This window comes from Planococcus citri, chromosome 2 (genome assembly GCF_950023065.1).
Source record: "Planococcus citri chromosome 2, ihPlaCitr1.1, whole genome shotgun sequence".
Classification (NCBI taxonomy): Eukaryota; Metazoa; Arthropoda; class Insecta; order Hemiptera; family Pseudococcidae; genus Planococcus; species Planococcus citri.
Genome location: NC_088678.1, coordinates 51,428,386 through 51,454,792, shown reverse-complemented (window position 1 = coordinate 51,454,792; position 26,407 = coordinate 51,428,386). Strand labels below are relative to the sequence as shown.

General features: G+C 34.7%; 1 protein-coding gene across 6 annotated transcripts in view; it reads left to right on the top strand.

Annotated features, from left to right (window-relative positions):
- Positions 1-26,407, top strand: part of kug (kugelei) — a 359,846-nt gene that overhangs the window by 147,923 nt on the left and 185,516 nt on the right. For 3 of the 6 annotated variants that reach the window (XM_065351184.1, XM_065351180.1, XM_065351185.1), the window contains exon 2: positions 18,378-18,445. The gene's annotated coding sequence lies outside the window, so the exon portion shown is untranslated. Of the gene's footprint in view, positions 1-8,256; positions 8,307-18,377; positions 18,450-26,407 lie in introns of all 6 variants that reach the window. The other 3 variants (XM_065351181.1, XM_065351183.1, XM_065351182.1) reach the window with 3 other exon arrangements.

Sequence of the window (26,407 nt, the reverse complement as noted above, 5' to 3'; positions counted from 1 at the left end):
TTGGCGTTTATCGATTGGTGAACCGGCCGCCGCGTTTTGCTCGACGGTGGAAAATTTCATCATACGGAAAAACTAATTATTTTCCAATTTATCTTCACGAAACCGAGTATTTAATTATTTTGCAGTATGACAGGGCAGAGCTTAATTTTTAACACTATGCAGTACTTTTTACTCTCGTACGTCCTCCCTTTGGGTGCTCCGATAGGCTTTATACAGTATACACGTCGCTTTCAACGCTCCATTTTGCCAAAGCTTTGCCACCAGACTGGGTCGAGTATGCCTTTGCCAAAGGTGAGGGGAACGAACCACGAGGAGCGGTGTCAATGAAACGAGACTCGAGACGGAGACGCGGCGACGTATAATTACTTTCCATTGTATTACCCTTATTATGTTGCAAATGACAGGCTTAATTAGTATCCTTTTTTCCTCTTTAAACTTTTAAATAAACACTCCGGTGCAAATCCGTTTAAATTGTGAAAAACACTTAAACGAATAAAATTGTCAACGCGATGTCGGCGTTACGCGAAAAATAAGTAAAAAGGGTTGAGTTAATGGTATTAGTGGATTTTTACTCGTTGACGCGGCCATATAAGTAAATAGTATGTAGTAAGTATGCGTTTAATGAGACTCGAGTTAACGTTTGTTCCATTTCATGGGTAGAATCGATGGTTGAAATGAGCATTCGCGTATGGAATTTTCTCTTGACAATTAGAATACTCTTCCAAGACGACCAAAACAGGGTTGAAATATATCCGGATACTTTTCGTTATTTTTGAAAATTATACTCTCAAAAGAACAGGCGAATAAGGAGCAGGTCTGATATTTTTTCAAAAAGTGGAGTGTTAGCTATATGGGCCATTAAAATATGTATCTTCAACTGAAAAAAAAAGAGGAGTCCCGATAAGGGTATTTTTTGGCACCAGGCAATTATCGGTTCGACCACTCTTGAGATATTGAAATAAATGTCCCAAATACGAATCCTCGGTTAGTTAACCCAAAATGGCTATTTTTGGGCTTCAGGGGTTCCCAAAGTTGTGAATAAAAAAATTATTTTTGGAACCACCGAGTATTATTTTCAAAACCTTTTTTAGCATAAAATATCTGTTTGAACCCGATAAACGTTATGCGAGGTGATTTTTCTATTTTCGACCCTCGAGGGCAAAAACGAGGGGGGGGGTAATTTTTGGAAAATTTTGGAACCACCATTTTGTACCTAGTACCTACCCCTTTGAACCCCGCTAAAAAGTGTTTTACAATTTATTAGTTTCTGAAATACTTCCATCCTACCAAATTTTGAGCTCAATAAAAATTTTCCGCTAGTACTAAAAAAACACAATTCCATTTTTCGATATTTTGGGAACCCTCGGAAGAGTAGAAACCTGCGATTTGTGGCAAACGTAAAGTTTTGGGGTATATATTCAGTTATCTAGGTGAAAAGTTTAATTACGCTCCCTCAATATTCGTAGTTTTGAACCCTTTTTTAGAGCCCCCCCCAGTCCCCACTTTAGGCACCCCTAAAAAAAAGCGTTTATGCATATTTTTTAAAAATAAATTGAATAATTTACATTTGAAGCACACTAGCAAGTGTTCGATATTTTTTCATTTGATTTTTCCTGTAACTTTCTGAATTGAGCTTTTTTGGTGAAAAAATTTCAAAATCACAATTTCTGTTTTCACGGTTTCTACAAAGTAAAATCTTAGAATTTGGCCCAAAAAATCTTAATCAAGAAAGTTACAGGAAAAATCAAAAAATCATCTAGCACTTGCTAGTGTTTTTCAAATGTAAGTCATTTTTATTTGAAAAAATATGCATAAACACCTTCTTTAGGGGTGTCTGAAGTGAGGGGTGCTCTAAAAAAATTGTTCAAAATTACAAATATTGAGAGAGCTTAATTAGAATTTTTCATCTGGATGATTGAATATACCCCAAAACGTTACGTTTGGTGCAAATCACAGATTTCTAGTTTTCCAGTGGTTCCCAAAATATCGAAATTACGAAAAATTGGAATTCGACTAGTGTACCGTGTAAGTAAGCTAAAACTTGAAGCGCCAAAGCTTGGAGAATGAATCTTGAAACCTATTTGCTTTCATGTTGCAGAAAAATTATGCAATTAAGCAATCAGTTAGTTACGATGCGATGCCTTTTTAAAAATTGAATTTTCTTTTACTATTACCTATAATTACAAAATGTGAGAAAATTATGGTAAAATTCGCGATTTCAAATGAATTGTGCATCTTTTCACTATTTTGACAACCACTTTTTTAAATTCAAAATTTGTTTGCAAATTCAACAGTTGGTAGCTAAAGTTTTAAAAAAGGTGTGCAATTCATCCAAAATTACGAATTTTCCCCCGGGATTTCTCAAATGTTTTGCCGGAATGGTTCAAGAAAATACTGAAAAAACGTTTTCAAATCGCAAGTTTTCTTTTTCCCTCGCTTCACTTGGACCACTTACTTTTTTTTCAAAATTTTCTGAAAAATGATTAAGTATTCGAAACAATGAGATAGTTTTACAAAATCTTGAGGAAGGAAAAAAATGAAAATTTTGCAAGTCATCGCATCGAATTTTTTTGAATTCAAAAAAGTACATAGTTCGAAAATCGCAAAAATGTCTTGATTTTCCATTTCAATGAACTGTGTACGAAGCTTGTGAGAGGTACGTTGTGTGACATTTTTCTTGACATTTTCTCGTTCTTTTGAATAAAATGATGAAATTGGCGAGGAGAAGAGGGTGAATTTTGAATTCTTATGTACCTTCATGAAGAAAAAATCTCCCATTAGAATAATTTTAAAAATCTGGGGACACCTTCAAGGCTTGATGGGGGGGGGGGGGGGGTAACTATAAGTAGATTTGACGTCGACATTGACGCGGTACGATATTTCGTTTTAGGAGTACGGAAAATGCATGAAAAAAGCACAAATTTAGCTTTCTGGATTTTAGTAGACATCCTGACAATCTCCCCTTCTTTTTGATTAAAATATATTTTCAACATTTTTCAAGTCATTGTGGGTTTCAATACGAAAGGTTCCTCATCCACCTTTCTTATTCTTCATTTTTTCGAAGTCTGTTACTACGAATACTTACCAACTTCCATGCTACATGGTACAAACAATTGTCGAGGAAAACTTTTTTCACGAACTAAAATAGAGAAAAGAAAAACGTAAATGCAAATAGTCGACCTTGAAGGCGTAAAAGTTTATGCAAAACATTTTTTTTACTCGTTGAATGATTGAATTGGTTGACGGTTCGATGAAGCCCAACACTAAGAGAAAAAAAATGTATTCGAAATTTCATACCAAATATCCTAAAATTAAATTAAAATCTTGTAAACTGAGTCCCCAAGGTATGACTGAAGGGCAGAACTCGCCCCTAGCTCAGCCACGAGACGATTTTCACAGCGATGTAAAAATTCCCATTCGACCGAGCCGCGTAAATATGCTGCTTATAAAAATCATAATCACGTAACATTGTTACCTCATTGTTCCGTTCAAGTTGAAAATTCATCTTTGTACATAGGACCACCCCGAATGAGAATATCAATAAAAATGTCGGTTTGTAACGCAGCTCACGTATTTTCGTTGTAAATATTAAAACGTACAGACAGCACTCTAAAAATTGCACAGGAGAAAACTTTTCTTTTTCCATCTTTACGCAAAACATAACCAACATCTTGTCGGTGTGGGAAAAAATCTTCATCGGATGTAACTATGAGGGTAAAAAATACCCTGGAAGAGCCATCATTTCGGAAAGAATTTTAATAGCGACGTTTTAAACAGGGCTAAACCTTAAACTAGCTATCTCGAAGGTCATTATTCGTACCGGTGGCTGCACTGTGCCCTCGTGTAAACGAAGACCCCCTGCAAAAATACGAGTAATAATTTTACTCAAGAAATCAAAAACGTAAGTAAAATGGCGGCTTAAAACTAAAAGCTGAAAAAGTGCGCGTAATTTATCACGCGACAGGGGTAACACTAACAGCTCAATGTGTATGTGGTTGGTTGGGGTAGGTGTACCTCTTATGCCTTATGCTCGCGTATAATTCCATTGGTATACAAAATTCCGAAAATGCTTTACCAGGCTAATATTTTCCCGACCGAACACAATGAGACTATTATGTATCCCAGAGACCAAACAAATGTTCAACGTTCCGGGAATAGCGGACATTAGACGAAGCTTTCGTTCTCTTTTCTATGCTGCATGAATCTTCGGCTCCTTCGCCTTCGCGCGTCCGCCTATACCACCAGCAGCACGACGACGATGCTAAATTCTTACCCGCTTACCCGTATTACTAATATAAATGTTCTACTACCAGCGGACGCATAAATGATATTTCTCAACGTATATATAATTTGCTTTATTAAATTTTGCAAGCTTTGGCCGCATTTTGCGCATTATACACGTTACACGCGCACTAAATACGCGAGTATTCCGATTATTCAACTTGGCTGCGATGCATACGTTCAACTTTTGTAAGATTCCTTTCAATGAGCTGTTTTCCGTTTCCATGATTTAGTATGGAGCCTTCGATGTGATTTTTGATTTTTCCAGAATTTTCGAATTTACGTATTTAGAACATACAGAAATTATCTGATTTGACAGCTAGAAATCAAGTTCTGGTTTACTCTCGACCTTTGAGTCCTTGACAGTTTATTCACAATTGAGGAGATGTTTCAAGTTGCATTTTATTACCCGTACTCACTTGATAAAAATCATTACAAATAATCAAAAATTGCTGGTTGAAAATGGAAAAAATCATAATCTCAAAAAATCACAATTTTCGGAATTTACGGTGGGATTTTCAAAAATTTCTCAAAATAATGAATAACTGTTCTTACATAAGGGAACCTCTTGAGGTGTCACACTCCGATTTGAACGGGACCGTGATTTTTGGAAAGAGCATAGTCTAAACCCCCCCAAAAGCAAATTTTCTGCTGCCCAAGTTCATTTTTCGATTTTTGGCGAATTTTTGAAAATTCAAAATTGACTGTTTTTGGCGATTTATGCTTTTTTTTAAAAGTACGAACTTGATCAGTGAAAATGGTCAAAATAAGTCCCAAAACTAATATTAATTACCCAAATCCAAATTTTACCATTTCCAGCCATTCTGGAGCCTCCAGCGTGATTTTTCAATTTCTCCAGAATTTTGAATTTGCTCCAGAAGGCATGAATATGAAGTTGGGCAGCTAAAAATCGAGTTGTGTATTATACTCGACCTGTTTAACGAGTTTATCTACATTTGAGCCGATTTTGGGAGTGACACGTCAATAGTGGTTTTTTGACCAGCTTTTTTCAAAATTAAAAAATCCAAAAAATCAAAAGTTTCCCTTTTGTGTGGAAATTTTTGAAATTCACGCGAATCGCTGTATTTTGTCCAAAACTAACCCTCCCAAATCCAAATTTCACAATTTTCCAGCCATTCTGGAACCTCCAGCGCGATTATCAATTTCTCCAGAGAACGGGACCGCGGTTTTTTGGAAAGAACATGGTCTAAAACCCCCAAAACCAAATTTTCAGCTGCCCAAGTTCATTTTTCGATTTTTGGCGAACGTTTGAAAATTCAAAATTGACTGTTTTTGGTGATTTATGTTTTTTTTAAAAGTATGTACTTGATCAGTAAAAGTGATCAAAATAAGTCCTAAAACTGATATTAATTCCCCAAATCCAAATTTCACTATTTGCAGCCATTCTGGGAGCCTCCAGCACGATTTTTTAATTTCTCCAGAATTTTGAATTTGCTTCAGAAGACGTGAATATGAAGTTGGGCAGCTAAAAATCGAGTTGTGTGTTATACTCGGCCTGTTTAACGAATTTATCAGCATTTGAGCCGATTTTGGGAGGGGCACTTCAAGAGTGGTTTTTTGACCAGCTTTTTTCATGGTTAAAAGTAGGTACCTATCCAAAAAATCAAAAGTTTCCGGTGTGCGAGGAAATTTTCGAAATTCGCAAATCGCTGAATCTCATTCAAAATTAACCCCCTCTCCCCCGACCGAGAACGAATTTCGCCATTTCCAGGCGTTTTAGAGCCTCCAGCGAGATTTTCAAATTCTCCAGAATTTTGAATTTGCTTCAGAAGGCGTGAATATGAAGTTGGACAGCTAAAAATCGAGTTGTGTGTTATACTCGATCTGTTTAACGAGTTTATCCACATTTGAGCCGATTTTGAGAGGGACACTTCAAGAGTGGTTTTTTGTCCAGCTTTTTTCATAGTAGGTAAAAATGTCCAAAAAAATTAAAAAAGTGTCTCGTTTGCGAGGAAATTTTTGGCGCGAATCGCTGTATTTTATCCAGAACTTAATCGTAAAACCACTGGAGTGTTGAATTCTTTGCATTTTTTTATCATCTGGCAGATATTTAGTAGAATTTGTTCGCCGATCCTTTTCCCTAGCATAAATCCTGTCTGTTCTGGAGGTAACTGTCTTTATAATTAGGGAGGATTTCACTCTCGTGGGGTATCAAAACAACAGTATGATAATTTTTGTAGGTTTACATTCTCTTGCATTCCCCTAGGTACTGACTTGTACCATTTTTTTGTTTAAGTACCTCTAAAATTTAAAAAAGTTGAAATCAAGATTCAAGTTCATCAAAAGATAAGTAAAATCTTCTTATGACTTTTTGCCCAGTTTCAAATTGAAGAAATCACTAAGTTTTATTGAGAAATATAATCGGTTTTTTTTTCAACTAAAAAGCTGAAAAATGAATACTTAATGCATCAAAAAAAGAACAAATTTTGCAAAGTTATTAAAAATACTTCGTAATACAAATTTTCTCACAATTTCACTTTTTTTTTGAAAATTTTCCTGTGAAAAATTCGACTTCGTTAATTTTATTGTCTGTGAGTGGGGGGGGGGGGTGGTGGTCGAGTGGAGAGCTTTCTGAAAATTTGGCTGAAAAAAGGTGGTGATGAAAGAGTAGTGATTTTTTCTAAAAAAAAATCCGTTAGATAACTAATGTACCATGATGAAAAAATTTCAAAAAATTGTGAACCAACAAAGTTTATAGGCGTGCGCATATTTTGAAACGTTTCCAAGTATGTACGTAATACGCTAGATATTGGATGTGGAATTTTCCTCCAGAATAGTAAATGTCACATCACCGAGACTTGAAAATTCAGTGTGTGAAGACATCTAAACGAATTTATACGAGACGTTCAATTAAACGAAGTTCTAATTCCCTTCGGTGTGTGTGAGGCACACCATATCCGATGTTCTATAAGAATGAATATAAGTTGAGAAAGTTAATCGCGTATAGTAGAATGTGTGTAGGTTTAAGGTAGATATTAACACCCGAGTAAATGAAATAAAGCTCGAATTTGACCACAGAGGACGTCAGAAATTCAGGTCGCTGATGAAAAGTTGTGATGAAATGCACAGTGATGGTAAAGACTAAAGAGGGAACAGAATGTGAGGGTATCGTGAACTTGGAAAATTAAACAACTACGACGACGTGTAGGTTGAAAATTTCATCATTGAAATACGACGAATTGTTGGAAAAGAAAACCGAAATTTAGTTTCCAAGACAAGTACGATACGTGTTGGTCGAGTGATTTAGTTGTACGATGATGTGACGATGGGGCTAAACTAAAATAGGTACGTGTAATTCGCTAAAGATGATGCTTATAGGCTACGTACATATGTGGTGGTAGTGTTTATTAGCTGGGGAAATGTTGGTGGGTCGGCTGCACTGTACATATAATGTATATGGCATCTTAACTAATCTATTACAGATGAACGACATTTAAAGGAATTACAATTATCTAACGAAATAAATACAGTAAATGGGGGAAATGACGGCTGAATCATCCTTTTAGCTTAACTACATAAATTTTCGTTTACTTTGATTCTACGTATTGCGTCGTGTGGGTTGTGGCTATATCTGAGGGGAATAGTTAATCCGTCCAAATAAATAACCAGGTAATTAACTTTTTAAGGGTGCTGGAAAATTACACAGAAAGTTGTTCGAAATTCTCTGTATTGAAATAGAGAAGACTGATTTTCTTCTCTTTTTTTTTTGCATCTGGTTGCGGTAATGGAAACATCGATTTTAACGAACCTTGTTAACTGGACTGACGTTTTGGGTGGTTTTTCCCTCTACTTTTGTAGTGCGTTTGTGTTTGCTGTAAAGCTTGTACTTTTATATTATGGTATAAAAATATACTTACCTTTTGATGTAGTTTTTAAAAAAATACTCGTATTAGGTTTTGAAAAACATTTCGCTGGATTTTAATTTAAAATTGATTTTTTTTCTCTCTGTTTCAGGTTGGTTGATGTTGATTGCGTACTTCTGGATTCACCTACCTATATCTGTGGTGAGATGTTTTTGATTTCGTGTATTTCGAAATGAATTTTTTATATAGTGATAGAATTTAATCGGATTATACGATATACGTGAAAGATGCTTTATCTTAATCGCACTAAGTAAATGGACCTGTTTTTATGGTAGAAATTTCGATTCGGTTCACAAATCATACCGTGAAAAAAAACGACATTTTTCTACTTCTTTTACGGTTTGTCAAACTACCGACAAATCAAATAAAAAAGTTTTCTTTCAATTTTGAAATGGAGGTTGAAAATGCGGGCGTGGAATTTTCAAAATGTGATTGAAGTAAGAATTTCTTAGTCGGACTTTAGGTTGACAATTAAAAAGAAAGCTTTTCAAGTTTTACCCGTTTCGAAACGTGTATCTCATTCGTTCCTTTCTTGTTTGCTCGTTCATTTTTTTATGCAACGTTTTTTATTATGTGACTGTGGTGGTATAAACTGTAGCGATGAATAAGTACGGATTTTCTGAGATGAAAAAATTTGTTTCGAGTTTTGTATACTTATCCAAGAGTATTTGTTTTGTTGATTTTGAAAAATTACGCATTCCGCTATAATAAGGTATGATTTTTAAATTTTTAAAATGTAAGGTATGTTGGGATGTTAAATCGTTCTCGTGTCGTTTCTTGTCAGAAAAATACTTATGTTGAAAATACCTTGGGGATTACTCGATGAATGGGTTTTTCGATTTTTAGAAAGAAATATTCATCTTGGAAATGTTTTTCAACCGACTTGAGGTTTTTGAACCCGTTTTGAAATGTGGTGTTTGTATAATTTCATTGTAAATTGATCCAGCATTCCGAGAGAAAATAAACAAATCGAGAGCTTTTTAAATTTTGTAAATGGCTAAAAAATTTTCTCGATGGGAGGAGGATGGGGGGGGGAGTTATTTATTTCGTAATTAGGTATATTTTTGAGATTTGAACTGACCATTAAAAATATATAAAAAGGTATAATTGATTGGGAGGGGAAAAAAAGTTGATGCTATTTAATCAATTTTTCATAATTTTCTGAAAAATTTTTCCTACCTACTTTAGACATTAGTTCTCATGACATTCAAAATAAACAAATTTTTAATGAATTTTTCAACAAATTTTCCAAATTTTTCGTCAGTTGATAATAGATTTTGTGTAACTGAAAGTACATTTTTTGCAATTTTTCAAAACGTTGCTTAATTTTGCGGATTTTTTAAATCAATTTTTAGTATTTTTTAATTACTGAAATATCAATTGAACAATTTTAATGCTACTTCATAATTTCGGCAGAATTCCATTCTTTTGATTAAATTTTGATAACTTTTGATATTTTAGGTAGCTTTTCCAAGATTTTACTCAAATCTTATGCAGATTTTCAACTTTTAACCATTTTCAATATTGTTTTTACACGTACATTTGTGTTGAACATTTTTTCCTAAATTTTTCTCGATTTTATTGGAAGTTTAGGTAATAATTTTATTTTTGGCAATTTCCAATTCACTTTATACCTACTTTTTGCAAATCTTGATCATTCCATTTTGATTGATCCGCTTTCTTTGATTTCCTTTGATGCTTTTTTTATTTCAGTTTTTTTCACAAGGCTTCGCTGAAATTCCACATCATTTTAATATCTCGAAATAATTTCTGCAAAATTTGATCCGTTCAGTTACTTAATGCAATTCTATGAATGGCCCACGTATTTTTTTCCAATGTTTATTCATACCTTTTTTTTTATTCACGTCTAAAGTTGATCTCTCCGATGATTTTTAGCTGATTATTCTTGTTTGAGTAGGGCGGGAGGGATTGGTCACATCACTTGATCTATCAGTAATCAGTTCTTATTGCAGCCGGTCATCTGAAAAATTGTAAATGACAGAATAAGGAAGGGAAGAATAAAAAATTTTTCAAAATTTTTTCGTGCTTTTTCATTTTTTTAGAACAGACAATTTCTGAATTCACTCTCAATTTTTCACAAAAGTATAATTTTTTAGAGGGGTTTTGATAAATCGACCACAATATTTTCTTTTACATCACTTGTACGTACACTTCCATATGCATTGAAGTATTATTTTTTTATTAATCTGCGAAGAATTTTTCAAAGTAAAAATCACTTCCAAGAAGTCGAAAATGAAGTATGCTTCTAAGATTGACTTTTTTTTCATTCGATTATAAAAAAATGGAGTGATGCAGGTCTCACGTATTTCTATAAAATCGACAAAAAATTATCAAATTATCAACGAGTCTGAAGTAAAACTTGATTTTTGCGAAACGAATCGGTGTATCCTTGGTAATGGTATAGTCAGTATACTCGAAGTATGCTTGTAGCGCAGCTATGGTATTTTGAAATCGATCGATAAATTGATAATTGAATTTATTTAATTTGACAGTCAACGAATAAGTATAAGAAATTGACATCATGGAGAGGAAATTCTCATTTGCCGACGGTAGTAGTCGAGCTAAAGGAATTTAAGTGGATTTTTTTCTGGCCGCCGTGCGCCGCGCCTCCCAGCTCCTGCCTCGTCGTTTATTTGAAATATTGATGTCGGTCTTTATTTTATCGACGTAATGAAATTTCCGTGTCAAAAGACGTACCAAAAAATAATGACCGACTGATGATCAGACGTAGAAATAATTTGGGCGAAGAAACGAAAAAATTTCGTTCCCCTATAAGAAGAGGTGGGTGTTTAAGTACGAGATATTTGTATGTAGGTTTTAAAGTTTCGAGGAAAGAGAAGAGTAGGTAAATATCGTGTTATAGGGTATGTAGGTTTTTGGAGTAAGTTAAGTTCGTGTAAATATACAGGGTAGGTATATTTTGGTGCCGAGATGACGAGGGAGTGGCATCGTATTTTGAATTACGATTTGGCGACGAAGAAATTTCACAAGAGATGGAAGCCTCGGGCATACATACAGAACAGGGTTGTTGCTGGATATGTACTAAAGCATAGTTTGCCGATATTGTGAAATATTTTCGGTGTTTTCGTCGCGTTTTGTAATTTACTTGTTGGGGATCCGTTTTGCTAAATTAACGACGAAGCTTTTCACTCGGAAGATGTTAACTACCTTGGTATCCTTTCATGAACTTTCTTTTAATTCGCTTCACCCTTATGTCGATGTTAGTCGTAGGCGCTGCGAAACGACGACGACGACGTGTATTTGGCTTGAGTCGGTTTATTTTTGGCGGTCTCGTCGTCGTTTTAATCGTAAATCATTTTCACTCGGTGGTGTAAACTTACTTATAGGCTCAGCTAAGGTTTAGGAAAGGTACGACGAAGGGTGCATGTTGTGTATGTGTCGTGTTGTCGTACTATATACGTCGTATTTTGTATTCGCGAAATGTAGTCGGGAATTTTCATTTTATAAGTGGAATTTTCATGTTTACGGTGTAATTTAAATTTGGCGTTGTATTTGCGAGTGTTTATCGAAGTTAATGTGGTGTATGGTGAAAGGGACGTATGTACGAGTAGGTAGCGGATAGATATACGATGAATATGGCCCTCTCTGTAGTGAGAGCGTCGTGTTTTCATTATTTACTAATTCGCGTTTACCTGTGTCGAAGAATCGACGTGTGTATGTTAATTGATTTTACTTACTTGAACAATCAGTCTTAATAAACGAATGAATGGCAACGCATCCAAGGTAAGATCTTGCTTGACGTTTACTTATTGGTTTCGTAATTGAAAGCGTTATAAAATTGCGAGTATCAGGTTGATAAAATTTGCTGGAAATGTACTGTAGTACGTTGAGTACCTCTAAAACTCACTCAGTGACTCTCAAAATTGGCGGAAAAAAGGAAAATTCTTTCGATTTTTTTTTGGAACGTATACGTGCCAACGCTGTCATTGTGCAGAACTGCTGATTCGTCGTCTTTGTACCTTCTAAACTAAACTTCTTTATTTATCTTCAGAATTGATGAAAAAAACAAAAAACTGACTAGTTTTTTTTATAATGTTAACGTGCCAATGCAGTTTTTGTGCTGATTCGTTGCAATTGTCAATTTTTTTTAGTACTTAGGTATAACAGCAACTCAAGCTCATTTTCAAAATTGATGATATTTTTTTCTGTAACTCAAACGCGTCAATATGATCAGTATCTCAATTTTTCGCATTGTTACTGTACTGACACTGACAGATTCTTTTTTTTTTGTGTAACGCAAACGTGCCAACTTGGTTATTAACGAGATTTTTTGGAACGTCGATGTACCTCAAATTGGGGCATAAATTATCATTTCCTATCAGTTTCTTCGTTCTTCGAAAGCTTTGAGATGTTAAATTTCTAGTAAAAATTGGATGAAGTTTCTCGTTTGGAGACTGTTTGGAAAAATTGTAAAAATTCTGTTTAAAAAATGATATGAAAATTCGGGAGAATGTTCCTGAAAAGGGGTTCAAAAACCAATAATCATTTGGAATCCGTTTAAAATCTCTATATTTCTGCAAAAATGGCACATTAATTGAAAGTAAACCCGAAAGAGAAAAGTTAACCTGAAGAATATGCACAATGAGGATAAATCTGCGCCCGTTTCGATTGGTTCGATAATACTACGAATATCTAATGGGTCTTCCAAGTAGGTCTACGTCAAGTTAACTCTTTGATATGGTGTTTAGGAAAACGCCTTGGGAAATTGAAGTCTTTTAAACGGAAATTATTCGATAAATAGGCGTATTGACGTCACTCCCTTTTGCATTTTCAACTACATACATACGAGAGTAGGTATATAGAGTATTCTTCCGACTGCATGCTGCGGTGTCCGACATACTATAGATAAATTTGTCCTCGTGCTTGATTTACGTTTGTGTGTTTGCAATTCACATCCTATCTTGTTCCGTCAGAAAATCGCTTAATTGGACCCGAGGCGAAGAATGAGAATTGAAAGTTAGCATTAGGTGCTCTTTATAGGGTGAATTATGAGAGTAAAAAGGTATAGGCTCGCGTGTAAGAAAGTCTTTTTTCGTTTCATGTTTCGGGTGTTCATATTTTTCCTCGATATCGACGAGATACTTACCTACCTACTATTAGTATGAGAAAAATACCGAAGATATGTATAAGTGTAAATAAATATTTCCTCGTATACCTTGAGTGTGCTGTATAAGTAAGTATGCATATGGTTGACGATACGATACGATCGTCTTTCTTTATTTTGTATTTTGTTGTTGTTGTTTATGCCGTTTCTCGATACATTTGAATGTAGGTATCTATAGTTGAAACAAGAAGACTGGAGAATAAAGTGGAAAAAGGGAATAAGGAAAACAAAATCAACAAGTTTATGTATTTAGAATATCGATGAGAAATAATGCATTTATGCGAAAAATATGTTCCTTTCGACGTAAATTCGAGTAGGCTGTAAATTTTGTTGACTTAGGTTTTACGAAGAATAAGAGTGTTAAAAATCCGCGAGCTTTATAGAAATTTACGAGTTTTATCCCTTAGATAGTCGAAATTATTTATAAATTTTCTATATTATATTCAGCCCAAAGAGTGGAAAATTTCGAGAATAATGGACGAGAATTTTTTCAAATCTATTGGGGAGTTCTATTTATAAATTTTTTGCTCGAGTTTTCAAGTTGTGAGTAAGCGAAAGGATTATAGGAATCGTGAGAAATTCGCTTCTCAATACATTAAAGTGATTTGTATTCAAGTTTTATTTATTCATTTAGCTATTTTATTAATTGTTCAAGTCCTATACGATTACTTATAATGATCTTATGAAAGTTGAAAAAATAAAATTCTGAACCGTCAAGACTACTCACTTTTAATTTGATTCAGTTTTTATCTATTTCTTGTTGTTGTTTTGTTGAGAAATTCAATTCTATTTTTGCTGTGTAGTTTGATTAGGTATGGGTATTCTTGCGTCCGCTTTCAGTTTATTTTGTAATCGTACCTGCTTACAGGTAGGTTGTATTGATTAGCTAATGAAGAAATCTGCATTTTTATGTATCAGTTTATCGAATTCGAAAAATAACTTGTTATTATCTCGAATTAGATTTTATTTTGGAATAAAGCAATTTATATGTATGAAAATTTCACCTTTTTCGTTTCTCTGTACCATACCTACTTTGTGACCAGTTGCTATGAAGAATTGATTTTTTGAAGGATGAGGAGGAGGAGGAGGCGCGGTCCTCGGCACAAAAAAACATACCCATGTCAATCATACTAAAATGATCTAGCAGAGCACTTAGTCCGGATGTTGCACTTTCCTACCCTCATCACAGAAGAACCTGTTTGGCCTCTCAAAGTTGTCTGTGTGTATATCTGGCCTCTGACGGTCATTGAACAGGCTGCCTCCCTTCTCAAAGTCGCTTATTCGCCTGTCTGGCTTCTTAAGGTCATTGACCCTTTCAAGTCGTTTGCAGAAGACTAAAAGTTGAATTTCAAAGTCAATCGTTCGTGGAGAGCTTTAGACACTGAAATCATGAGGGGAGGGGATGACCCGGGTTCTTCACAGGAGACAGTTCGCAAAAGTGGCCAAAAACTAGAGATTTTTCGAAAGTGACCCCTATAACAATGGGGACCTTGGCTCAGCCTTTGTGTGACTAGAAATTTTTTTTTTGTATAGTCTTCCTCCACTCGAAGTAAACGTTCTCGCCATTTTTCATTGAAATCCAGTAATTTTTTTTTTACTCCATCCTAATTCCCATGTTTTGATTCGCCTTTAAAAAAATTTGGTAAAAAGTGTACCTACCTATAGGTCACCTTCTCATCTTTTTGAACATTATCTAGATTTCATTCTACTTCAAATTGACTTCTTCAAAAATTTTGAATATTCTGCTCGTTCCACGCCTCTAATGCGAGTTTCTGAATGGTCGGGTAATTTTCAGGAAATTGCCGCGGATACATTTCAAAGAATAAAGAATAGCAAAAGGGTAGGAGTAGGACAACCATCGCCATTGTAATTAATAATCGACGACGACGACGCTTAGAAATAGAGAAGTACATTTACTATGGCACGGTAAAAGAATACGTAATTATCTTTAAACGAAGGTTTTTAATTGTCTTGGCAAAGGATACGGGAAAATGCGTTCGTTTAAACTCGACGTACGTATTCAAAGGTACGGCTTCTGATGGTTAGTTTATATTTTTTACAATGCTGCTGGTGGTGAAATGTGACGACTTTGGCGATGGTTGGTTGGCATGCCTTTGAACGACACGATGTGTCATTGATCCGACAACAACGACGAGACGCAGTCACAAGCGTCTCGAGACAGCAGAGTTCCCTTACTATTCGTTATGGACTTGTGATTTCGTTGTGCAGTTCTTATCAGACTTTCTTGGTACGTATATTTATCAGAAAAAACAGGAATTTTTGCAATTTATTTTTGAAAAATTGGTCTTTTCCAAGTTTTATAGGCATAGTTTTTGAAATTTGGCAAAAAAGTGAGGGGGAGATGGAGCCTTTTTTCAATTTTGGATAGGAAAGCATATTCGAGTACACCACCAATAAACCCACGAAGACATACTCCAGAAAACTTGGAGTCCGCACGCATGCGCACAACGAAAGCACACTGCTATCTTGAGACGCCTATTAAGGCGCAGTCTCTGTCTGTATTTGGACGAGAGAAGAAAATTGTGGGTCATTGAACGAAAATATTTTCAAAGCGAGAAAAATTAACGAAAATGTTATAATAGAGCTTATAAAGACGGCAGGAAGAAAATTCCAATCTTAAATTCTGGTCGTTAACAAGTTGAAATACCTTTTGGAAAGTGTTAACAGTTTATTTAAAAGTTTTGTAGTGTGAAAAATGCTAACGGTTGGGGGAAGAATGAAAGGAGACTAGGGAGGAAAAAATTAATTATTTTTCTTACCGTGGTCGGTCGTTCGTGAACTGAATCTTCGAGAGAGTCAGCTCGGTGTATATGAATGGGTATGTTGTGTGGTGTTTTTTTTTTGAGCGACTCGACCGCGATGATGTGCAAGTTTCAAGGTTTCTTTCCTTTCTGTGTCTTTTGCTGCTTTCATAGGGCGTGAAATGAAGATTTAATTGCGTCTAGAAAAGTAGTTTTTGGCGAGGGCAAGTTTACGCGTTACGCTTTTAAAATATACTTAATTCATTTATTTTATCAACGTATTTAAAAGGAAATCAAGAGACCGTAGGTGGACGAGAGAACGGAGTGGTACATTTACTCGGTGGTTTGCTCTTAATGAGTTCATTATTAGCGTTAACCGTCTGTGAAGGGATTAAAAAATCGTTTTAAAAGCCATAGCTATTGTGATGAAATTACTTTTTCCCTTCTTAAAAAGCCGGCTTGAGAGCTTTCGCGTTAAATGCGCGTGCTGTTGTTCGAGTCTATAGCGAGAAAATAACCGATCATTTTCGCGACTTTATGATTTGATTAGTGCTCTTTTTGTCCTCTTTACGGTCTCGACCTTTTAGTGTGTATTTTGGCGTGAAAGTACAAGTACCCGGATTAGTTGGTATTAGCGATGAAGAGATTTTTCCCTTCATCGAGTACGTTTTTTAGAAGAATTTTTGAAAAAATTCATACGCGAGTTGGTTCGGTATACGTACTTTGTGGTTGGCAAGACGTTGAACGCGTTTCATTGCTGCAGGAAATTTGTCGAAGGGAATGGGAAATCATGGAATTTTCCATCTTATATTTATCTATCGTCGTCGTCGTCATCCTCGAGGTCTTATTCGGTATCCGATAGGTGAGTAAAAGGTGGAAGTTTTAGACGGATGTTAATGATTAATAATTCAAATGTTAATGGATGCTTCTTTAACGAATGAATTAACGTTAAATATTGAATAGTTTCCGTTTGGCAGATGAAATGGAAATTGATAAAATTGATAAATTTTGCAAGTATCGCGATGATGGTGTCATAAATGTATGGGCGCTAGATGGAGAAAGAAGATGCACGTATTCGAATTTCTTTCTATATTTCTAACCGTTTAATGTGGTCTTTTTTTTCTGAGGATGGTTTTTAAAAAATTTTCGTCAAGAGAGAGCTAAATAATAAATTGAAAAAATTGTACTGAAATTTTCAACTAAAAAATTAAGACGAAAATGAGATGGATTCTCATATTGGAAGCATAGAAAAATTCCGAGATTTCTGGTTCCAAAGTCTCGCTTTGTTCCAAATCACAGCAAAACGTTCGGTTTCTTGTAAAAAATTTCCCAAAGTCTCGTTTCATGCCTATTTCTATAAATTGTCGCCCTGTTTGTAAACATTTTCGAGAATGTCTTGTTTTTTTTTACCAAAATATTGCAAAAAAGTCTCTCTTCTTCGACAAAAATTTCTAAAAAGATCTCATTTTTTCAAAAATTATAACATTTTTGCTCTTTTGCAAAATATTTTCAAGAAATCTTACTTTTTTCCAAAAATTAGTCAGAAGTCTCGTTTTTATTGCCAAAAATTGCCAAAAAGCTCTGCCTTTTGCTAAAATTGTCAAAATCCTTCTTTTGCCAAAAATTTCTACGTTCGAGTATTATCACTTTTTTTCCAAAAAGTGTTGTTCATTTTTCCCGAAAAAGAAGCATCAAATGTGTGCTTTTTACCTAAAATGATTCCATGCTCACCCCATGCCCCATTTTTTTAAATCAAAAATTATTGCCAATAAATCTCACTTTTTTGACGAAAGTTTCGAATATTCTCGCTATTTTGACAGAAATTGGCCAGAGTCCTGCATTTCGCTTTTTGTTGAAAATTTGCAAAAATACTCACTTTTTTGCTAAAAATAGATACAATCACTTCCATCAAAAAGTTTTAAAATGATTCAACTTTTTTGGCAAAAATGTCGACGAAGTGTCTTTTTTTGCCAATAATTTCCAAAAAGTCCTAATCTTTGCTAAAATTGTTGAAATCATCTCAATCGATTTTTTGTGATTTTTTTTCTGCATTAAAAATTTTAAATGTTTTGTTCACGTTTTGTAACTTTTTTGGGAAGAGGGGGGGGGGAGTTGAGTACGAGTCCTGTTATTAGTTTCTACACAAATCAGGGACCATAACTCACCATGAAAGTTCGACTTCTGAGTTCTGTTTACAATTAATTTTTTTTAGATTTATCAAATTAATGTTTCTGTATTTTACTTCATCGTTTCCTCGAATACTATGTGTACTTTACTGACTGAGAAATTTTCTTATTCCTACAGGACTATCAGCTTGTGATCAACGGAGAAAAACGGAGGTCAACACAAGAAAAAACTTCAAAAACAATAATGTAAGTAGAACGTAGATATATTTATGGAACTATAGACCATTTAAAGGTGAAATGTATAATATAGAACGAATTTTTTTGGCATAGATACGATACGCTGCAGTCTAATACAGTATCAATCTAAAGGCTTTACATACAGGATGGAGTTTTGTGTGTAGGTCTAGGTATCTCAGAGTCAGAACGAATGTATGTGTTTTTTCTTTCGGAATAAAAAATTCATTTCTACCGGAGATAGCATACGTATAGAGAACTGTCGTGACCGTGAGAGCTTATCGTTTAAATAAATCTGCCATTTTTGGTCAGATAAAATTAATAGCGGAAATACGAACGAGGATTTTGGTAAAAGGTTATCGTAAGTTGGAAGAATATTAAGAAGATGAAGGAATGAGATACTCGTTTTAAGGGATTTTTGCATTTATGTTAAAACCTCGCTCTCACAAAAAAAGCATGCTAGAATATAAATGACGTCGAAAAGCTGTCTTTTCTTATTCGACAGTTAATCTACTTTTTTACGCGCACTCTCTTTTCGTATAGTACGTTACCTTACCTTACCTTCACATGGTACGTTTCTCTCTGAACACTCGAGTGCAAAGTGGTATACTCTCGGTTTGGTTCTTTTCCTGCTTTTTTTCGCCTGTATAACGAAGAAATAGCCGCCTTGATAATGAACTTTGACTATAAGTACCGAGATTATATCGGTGGTAGGTTGAGATGATGGCGAAATGAAAATACATCTCTTGCAGTATCGTAATTCTATGTACTTGAACCAAGATTTACTTACTTGGTGAGCGATTATCACGTGGTGTTTGCAAAGTTTACTGCCTGCGTAGCGAATTCTCGCTATCCAAATTGTTAATTTCAAGTGGTAAGTTTTGTTTGCACAAAGTTGTATAAACCGGTGTTATTCAGAGAGTGAATCGATTTGGTTTATTGCACCGAGATGCAGCTTTTGTAACGGCTACCAACTTGCGAAGTTTATTTTAATTTGAAATTTATTGCTGTTAACTGCGGTGTGGTTAATTGTGTGATTTCAGTTAGCCACTTTTGAATTTGGAAAATTTTATGAAGGAAAATAACCCTAAAATCTTGAATTTTAACTCAAGGCTGTGAGATTTTTTAAAATTCTATTATAAATGAGAGGTATCCAATCAGCGGAAACCTAAAAATTCAATTTTCAATTCCAAACATCAAAAAAAGTTTAAAAATTCAGTTTTCTTATTTTGACCTCTTTCTGACTTATTTCATGAAAAAGTTGATTAAAATTACACTCATAGCGAACAAATTAAAATTCGTTTATTTTTTGAATCTTTTCGAATTTTGATTTTTTGTTCATTTCTTCGAGTGAAAGGGGTTTTTCAAATTTTCCAACGGATACGTGGAAACAGGGGTCAAATGGGTCAACTTCACCAATCAAAACTCTTTTTCATGTTTTAAATCAAAAAATTGCACTTTCCTGCAAACTTTCAATTTTTTTAAATCGACTTTACGAAATAATGCCATCCCAATTTTTTAATATGTTGTTCAGCATGAAAAGTTGTCCACAATATATTTTTTTTCAGAATTTTTGAGAGTCGGAACGATATAAAAACTACGTTTTGAAACTTTTTGAGCTGATTTTTCGCACGAAAAAATGGCAACACTGGTTTTCATCATGTCACCAAAAAGCCTTTCAAAACCTTAAAGCTCTTTAATACAAGTATGGAAATAGATTATGCTCTCAAGAAAGTCTTAGCATTTTACGTATGTATTACGTACTGCGCATGGCAGGTTGGTGTCGTCACGCGGTGGAGGTGGGTGGAGCAACAAATGGCGTGCAACGTTGTACCACTGAACTCTATACTCTTACACTGGAACGCTTACGCTCCATATGGTCCAATGTTAAACTACCCGGTCGAGCAAGTTAGAAAGAGATAGCTATATGTTTTGGAAGTTTCTGTCCTTGTCTAGCGCGTTGCGTATTCGTTTTATTCATACAGTAGCGTGATTTTTTTTGTTTTTTTTTTTTTAATTTTTGCAACTTTTTGCTGACTTTTTTTATTTTATACAATTATTAATATTTCAAGATGAAATTGAGACATCGGCGATCCTAGGAATTCAGAAAATTGCTTTTAAAAAATGAATTATTTACAAAAGTGTACAAGATACTTCGAGTTGAAATTATAATTTCTATCTTTATTCAATAAAATTGGAAAACTAATGATCTGGAAATTGAAACCGTTAAAATATAAAAATACTTACGTGAATCATTTGAATTTTGCAGCAATTCTATATATTATAATAAATAAATGAAATTATTATGCAGCTGTGTAGAGTACATGAAAAAGTGACTAAAAAAGGAAAACAGGTACAATTGATTGAAAATTTTTGAAGAATAAAAATAAAATATATCCGTAATCGTATCCGGTATCACAGTTGAATAAATGAAGGAGTTGAAAAATAATCTGAGTTCATTTTACCCCACAAAACTTGATTTCCATTAGGTTCAACCTATGAATAAAAATTAATTGGAAAATAAAGAACTTCTAGAGTTTTGGATTTAAAATATTACGAAAACATTACTCTCCGATTTCATTCAATTTTAAAAAATAAAATATATCCGTTATCTTATCACAGCTAGTTAAATAAATAAATGAGTTAAAAAATAATCTAAGTTCATTTTTCCCCCTCAAAACTTAACCGTAATTAGGTTCAACCTATTCATAAATGATTATTGATTTGGAAAATGAATAACTTCTGGAGTTCTGGATTTGAAATATGAAGAAAACATTAGTCTCCAATTTCATTCAATTGTAAAAAAGTACTCGTGCATTCTTCGTCTTGTGCAGTTATTGAATGAGTTTGAGTTTGAGGCTTCATTGAGTGATCGATCTATCAAAAAAAAAAAAAAACGAAAATAGTACCTAGGTTGTGATTATAAACGTAATAATGAAAGAAGATGGCTCATATTTCATGTGTGTATTGATTTGAAAATAACAGGGAAAAAAATACAACACAATGCTCACGAGGAAATAACGCAACACGAAAGATAAAATGAATGAAAAATGAAACATAGCATAAAAAATTGATACAACACAATGTTCGAGAGGAAATAACGCAACACGAAAGATAAAATGAATGAAACATAGCATAAAAATTGATCAAAATCGATTCTAAGTAATAATCATGCAAAACACAAACTCGAAAATTGAATATTTAGAACAAACCAGTAAAATTTATACATTACTGAATAATGTTAAATGTCGATAATGTTGCCTTATTTGACCTTTTTCTCCTGAAAGGTTCGTTGTAACTTTGGAAGATTTCGTAAAAATTCTCAAAGTTAAGTAACTTGATGCAATGAAATTCAACATCCTAACCTCATGACTTTCCAAAGTGAGATTAGAAGTATCCAAAATAGGGTGGCCTAGTTCTCGAAGAACAGACGATGAAAATATAAAATGGTTTTTAACTTCTTGCAAGATGCCACTTTTCACGTTCTTCTTCTTCAAATAGCCAGGAACGTGTGTTCTTGTGAACAGTGTTTCAGTCCTTTGAATTACGTTCATCACAAATTGGGAAATAAAAACTAGACCGCCCCTAGTTTTCAACTTCGTAAACGCTGCCGAATCACTACACGTATATGGAAAAGCGTACATGTGATCGTTATTATTATTCTCCGGAGGCGGTTTCAACAGACACTGAGCGCAGAATGGGCAGGTGTACTTATCCAAGTAGTCTTTTACAATACTACCAGCAATAAAATGAAGGACGTTATTACGTAAATCATTAACGTTCATATTTTCAATCATATGTATCTGCCTTGTATCTGGAATAAATTCTCGCTGCTGGGTATTTGCATCTTCTTCGGCTGGGTTATCTGCATTTCTTTCAGCTTCAAAAGTAAAAATACCAATGCTCACGTCATCTTCGTTTACACAATTCGCATTTTTACCAGCTGATATTGAATTCCGGAATAACATCTTGCGCAGAATCCATCTCAATTCTAATCCATGTGGGTTATTATTTTGACCACTGCGACTTCGAATGCAACAGAAAGTTAACTCAGCATGATCCTGTGACGTTTTGTAAGCAAGGAAGTAAGCCAATGGGTGCTCTTTTGTTAACAGATCCATAGCTAAAAGTTCGTAGCTCACGCAATTTATTAAAAATCCAACAGCAAATGTCCTTCTTCTACTTTTCATAATATCAATACCGTCACATTTCAACGAGGCGATGTACTGCATGGATTCTTTTAAAAAGGGTTGCCAAGCACCTCAGTTACGTAGAGAAAGAGGAGCTTTGTAACCATTGCCGAATTTACTCCTGCAATTCATGACGTCAAACAATCTATCAAAAATTCTGATGAATTCTATGGTTGCGGATGCATTCATAAAGGTAGAAGAATTTCCAGAAAAATACTGCAACGCATCAGCTACTCGAGAACTGATCACTTGAGCAGCCAATTTGACATTCATCTTTTTCTTCTTATAAAAGATATGATTGACTGTTAAGCGATTCGCGAATTTCAAGTCTATAGCTTCCTGAATTTCATGTATTTTCTTTACATAGTGAAAAGAAATGTCACCACTATCCGACGTCAACTTCGCTTCTGCCATAGAATTTCTACATAACTTTATCATGTGGCACGGATCCATCAAGCAATAAATTCGTTTATTGGTATCCAAGGGATGTTTAAAAAAAGGTTGAAGATTACTCATACTGTAATCAAGAACGCATCCCAATTCTTCGTACGTCTTTATATTGGTACTGGTTCCATCCGAGGTCAAAGACCTCACAACGATCCCAGCTTCAAATAAAGACGTAATGACTGTACGAGCGAGTTCAGCTTGTACTGTAGCATTGACTTTATTTATCAAAAAGTATGCTACAGGACACTTAAACTTGTAAGTGAAACTTACAATTATAAAAAACAACGCCTCAGTAGCAAATTCTTCAGAATCTTCAGGACAAACACCACCAAGATCACAGTAACCTACGTATTTGTCTTCTTTTCTATCATAATAACGACCTTTACGAATAGACATGGAATCATAAACAAGAGCTACGTCTTTAAGGTAATCTTTCTTCTCAGTTTCTTTTTTTAAATACAAAAGCACTTCGGATAACACTCCAGGCTTACACTGGCGTTTACTAATCCATCGGCGAATTGTAGACGGATCCGGAAGTGTACTGCGTTTTCTGAGAAACTCATACGCTTTAGGGCTGTAGAAATTTAGCGTAAGGCAGAACTGTTTAATTTCGTCACTGTACCGTTTGTTACACTTCGATCGTTCAGCATTATCGATTTCGTTTTCGAATAATTCAAATGGTAATGTCCCCTTAAGATTACTCTCAATGATTGTTTTGGTAGCATCACTGAGCACTGAATTATTCCTTAATAATTCAATCATATCAAGAGTACTACTCACACGAGCATTTCTTCGTTTAAGCTGTTGCTGAAGAATTTTTTTTTCACGACGCAGAGTATTCAAAGTATTCATCAATTCGGTTCCAGTTAAATTTGTTTGAACAGCTACGGTCTTTTGAAGTGGCACTGGCTCGACTTCTACTACCGGAGAAATTGCAACGTTTTCCTGAATTAAAAATAAATAAATTATTGATAAATGCAGTAATTCATTTATTTCATGTTTCGTCTGAAGTGGTTTGAATAACGTAGAAAACGTCAACATAATTATGATTGATAATAAACTCACATCAGGTTCAACTAAATTGGCTGCGAGTCGTATCAGAGGTCGCCTCTCGGAAACTTTCTTAGGTTGTAAATTCTCAGGATAATCAAAGACGGAAGGTATGGCAGTACTTTTTAAACGTAATTTTCCGCATACCACAGGTGGATCGTAATCTGAAGCTAGGAAATGTTCACTACACAGCTTTGTATGTTTTCCTGGCTGCCAATTCTTTCGTCGTATTGCATGAATCCATTTTTGTCGGCGTTCCTTGTCCTTTTCAGCATTCGGAAAGCTGTAGAGTAAGCTGTGATTACAATTTCATAATGTTAGCGTTATGAGAGATACATAATGTGACCATACTTACGAATGAAAAATCAGTTCTGGATTTGTATCACTGCTTTTGGAACAGTTGAATGCACAACAAAACTGCACCATTCTTCGTATATAATCTGCACAATAAATTCATTGGGTATACAATATAACGTTGAAAACAGTACAATATTTCATCGCACTTACTGAAAATTAAAACTTACTCGTGAATATATTATTCGTAAACTTCAATATCAACATTCATGATTCAAGAAAGCGAAGTTGGAGAATGAAGCACTTGACACACAACTGTATTCTTACGTAAAATCAAATAATATTGTACAATTTACAAAAAAGAATGTAAGTAGCAGAATTTTGATAAGTTACTTTTCATTATAATCGTATTTAAACCTCAATTTTAATGTTTCCGAGAACAAAAATTATATAAAAATTCATCAACAGCTATCTCCCGCCATAGTGATAACAAACTGAAAAAGGACAGAAACTTCCAAAACATATATCTGTCTCTTTCTAACGCGCTCGATCGGGTCACGTGGTATCATAAGCGTTCCAGTGTAAGAGTATAGAGTTCAGTGCGTTGTACGTGAACAGCTGATTTGATGCTTGCTCGCGCACTGCGCAGTACGTAAAACTTACGTAAAATCCTATGACTTTCTTAAGAGTATAATCTATTTCCATACTTGTATTAAAGAGCTTTACAAAACCTCTAACTATTGGGAAAAGTTCCATTTTGGTAGGTATCGCGGTTATCGAGTAATCCATTGCTGAAATGGATGATATTTCAGTTCACTGAAAACTTTGAAACCTCCCAGCAGCCTTTGAAAAATGGCTAGAGGGCTCCGATCTGCGCCATTGGTTATCTCTTCGGAAGATCTTTCCACAGGAAAATTTTCAAAAAAATCGCTGCCCCCCCTACCACTTCTTGGTTGAATTGACGTGGATGGCAAGTGGCAATCCCTACTAATGTGATGATTTTTTTTTAGAAGAAAATTAGGTACACATTTTTGTTCCAATTTTTTATGGTTTTATGAAAATGATGTTTTTTTGAAGGGAGAGATGGAATACATTTTTACCTTTGAGGAAGTTTTCACAATGCGAAAATTCTGCATTTTGATTTTAAAAATTCTTGAGAAATGTTCCCTTCTCTCCGTAAATCGTATGAAAAATTTGTTAAAAATGTATCTTATCACAGGAACAACTACGACAAGTGTTTCATAAGTATAAAAAATAGATTCTTAAAGTGCGAAAACATCTTGAAATTCTTCGTCAAAGTTTATAATGTAGTACTTGCCTATTTAAGGCTAAAAGTTGGCAATGTGTTCCAGGCGTTTTCCTTTTAATATTTATTACAAATGAGTAAGTTTAGATTTGTGTTCCATACCAAAAAAAAAAGGAGAGAGAGGGAGAGAACATACCGATTGTACGTAGAACTGCATTTACGGGCCGCGTTTTATTATATTATTTATTTAACGGAATTTCTCGGTATTCATAAAGCCAGTCACGATTACTCGTATATATCGATGTACTTAACTCTTGTAAAGTTGCGGATACCTGCTGATAGAAGTAATACGACGACGACGACGACGAGATGCTGTATGAGCAGGTACTTAAGTTAACCTATGTTTAAGTTGGCATTAAAATCAAGATTATCTTTCGGTACGCTCGGAATTCCACTCGAAATGCCTCGAGTTCACCTGCGCCAGCGAGTAACACAATTGAGAACGACTTCTTATAATTGTAATATTCACTGCCTGATCGAGTTGGTTTTTTTATTGTAATGTGCTTTCCATCGATCGATGAGAGACAGTTTGGAAACCGCCAGCGCATTTTAAATTCAGCTGCCTTGTCTTCCCAATCTTTCACACTGAGAATTGGTAAATATTCATTTGCCATGCGGTGCCATATAGCGTCGCAAACTTCCTTCACAATGATGGAAACTGTGCTCTCTCCCAAACGAAAATGAAAG